This window comes from Myotis brandtii, unplaced genomic scaffold (genome assembly GCF_000412655.1).
Source record: "Myotis brandtii unplaced genomic scaffold, ASM41265v1 scaffold889, whole genome shotgun sequence".
Lineage (NCBI taxonomy): Eukaryota > Metazoa > Chordata > Mammalia > Chiroptera > Vespertilionidae > Myotis > Myotis brandtii.
Window position 1 is genome coordinate 1,420,809 of NW_005371640.1, and position 2,783 is coordinate 1,423,591.

Here is a 2,783-nt window from a genome sequence, read left to right on the forward strand (position 1 = left end):
GGGGTCTCGAGTTGGGGCCTCACGCCCCAAGGTCTCGCAACCCAAAGGTGACTTCACCCGCAAAGAGGTGGGGATGACGAAGGCAGAGGTGGCAGAAAGAGCAGACCCGTGCAGGCACTAAGCGACGATCGCCTCAGTGGGCTCGTGGCTCCCGAGCCCGCCCAACCCTGCGAGTCCGCCGGCGGGTGCGACGTTTACGACCCAATCGCCCGCCCTTCAGGAGCCCAGGTACTTCACTGCAGCCACACGACTGCAGGCCAGCATCACGTGGGCACCTGCCGTAAACCCAGAGCCCATCACGTGACTGCCGCTACCCAAGGCGCGGGGGGCTGAGGAGAATACCATAGAGACTGCGCGGAGAAAGGCAGAGTGCCCCCTAGCGCTGTCACGTGGCCCCGGCTCGGTGGGGCCCCGCCCGGCTGCTGGCGCTCCCCTGGGGGTCTATCCGGGTCCCACCCGCCAACGCGTGGAGTTAAAGGAGACGCTTGTGATTTCAGTGCCTCAAAGCTAGCTTTTTTTTTTTTTTAAACTGCTCTTTCTCCCTTCACAATTTTTGGTGGGGAAGGCCCAGCATTGTCTTTACCTTTCTGTTTTTGAAATTTCTATCTTCCTTTTTATTATTATTATTATTATTATTATCAGTCCCTATAACGGAGATTGTCATTAAATGAGTGAATAGCATCTGGACGGATTGCATCTGTGTCTACCACATAGCGCTCAAGGAAAGTTATTGGTGGGACCAGTGGTTCAGCGGGGATCCTAGGACACACACCTATCTCCCCACTTGATTAAAACTGGAAGGGGAATACATTCTCATATACCATAGTAAAAAACCAATAGATGAAGTCCAAAATTGATCATGAAGGACTGCTGATAGGTATATACTTAGTATGTTTAGATTATGAGACCACCAGGAAAAAATGGCCAAAAGAGTTCAAAGGGGCAGGGGATAGGAAGTTAGGGGCCTCTTGCTTTTCACCTTAAGCCCTTTTGTATATTTAGTATATGTAAATGTATACATTAAATATATTTATATAAATGTATACATAATGAAATTATACACATACATTTAAACCACATGTATATATTACTTGTTAAGAAAGAAAATGAGCCTAGCTGGTTTGATTCAGTGGATAGAGGATCAGCCTGGGGACTGAAAGGTCCTGGGTTCAATTCTTATCAAGGGCACATGCCCGGGTTGTGGATCCATCCCCAGTGGGGGGTGTGCAGGAGGCAGCCAATCCATGATTCTCTCTCATCATTGATATTTCTATCTCTCTCCCTCTCCCTCTCCCTCTCTGAAATCAATTTAAAAAAAATTTTTTTTAAGAAAGAAAATGAAGGGAAGAAGGAAGGGAGGGAAGAGAAGGGTGACTGGATAGGAACATGGTGCTTTCTGCTCCCAGACTTCCCCATTTGCCATCCTATACAATCCCTTCTCACCACAACTACAATGCCTCAAGAAAAATGTATTCTACTCTGATCACAGGATTCCTTAGCCCTGTCACTCACTAATCACCTTCCTTGTCCCCACCAGCTGCCTCCAAACCAGCTCCTGTTCTTTTCCCTGAAAGACCCTAAGTCCCAAACCAGGAAGTCACTTTAGATTCATGGCCCTCCATACAAAAGAGTGAGATTAAATGATGATTAGTGTCACTGAGTTAAAGCAGTGAAAACATATTTTATTCAATAACTATTGTCAGTAGGGGGAAAACTGAGCTCCATTCCAGTTTGTACAGATGCAATTGGACATTTTACAGGAACGGGGGAGGGGGGGCCAGGGATCAGTAGAGTCAGAGAAGTGAAAAATTACAAAACATTGGTCTGTGTCAATGCGATTAAACCAGCTGTATCTGCTAGCTGGCAGATACCAAAATTAAGAGTCTATCTTCCCACAGATACTGGAAGACAGAGGCCCTAACCTTCCTGATGATTACATTTCAAGGGCATGACTCTCAGGACCTTGAGAAAGACACTCTGAGTTGTAAGAGATACATACAAGTGTAATCCCTTTTTATCCAATGTTTTGAGAAAAGTAGGTCAGGGACCTACCATCAGACTAGAACATACTGTAATTCTCCTTGCAGACAAGCTTTCTTTTCAGACAAGCTTCTTTTGTTTCTTTTTGTTTGTTTCTTTTGTTTTGTTTTTTTGGTTAACCCTCACCCAAAGATATTTTTTCCATAGATTTTTTTTTTTAGACAGAGTGGAAGGGAGGTAGGGAGGGGAAGAGGGAGAGAGAGAGAGAAAGAGATGTGAGACACCTCCATCTCCCACACGCTCCCCAACAGGGGGCTAGGGATTGAACCTGTAACCTAGATATGTGCCCTTGACCAGGATTCGAATCTGAGACCCTTCAGTGCACAGGCCAATGCTCTAACCACTGAGCCATAGTGGCCAGGGCACAGACAAGTATTTTAATGAAAAGTTGGGGTCAATGCAGAGCTGAGGGTCATCCTAAGGGTATGGCAAGCCTCTTACTGCAGGGGTTTGGACAGAGTTAGGTGCTGAGAGTTCTGAATTTCTCATTAGTCCTTTTCTACAATTTGTCTACTCCTTCCAATTCTTACTGATGTTGTTTTTGTTCCAATACCTGGCTGGGTAATTGCAATAGCCTCCTAAGTGATTTTCCTACAGTGGCAGTTCCAAAGGAGTAAGGAGTGGGTGGAATAATCTAATCTTCATCAGTCATCTCACCCAAAAAGGCACTTAATGTAATTAATATGTGCTTGTTATGTAAAGGCAGCTTTCAAACATAAACTCCACCCTCCTCACCAAGCTTC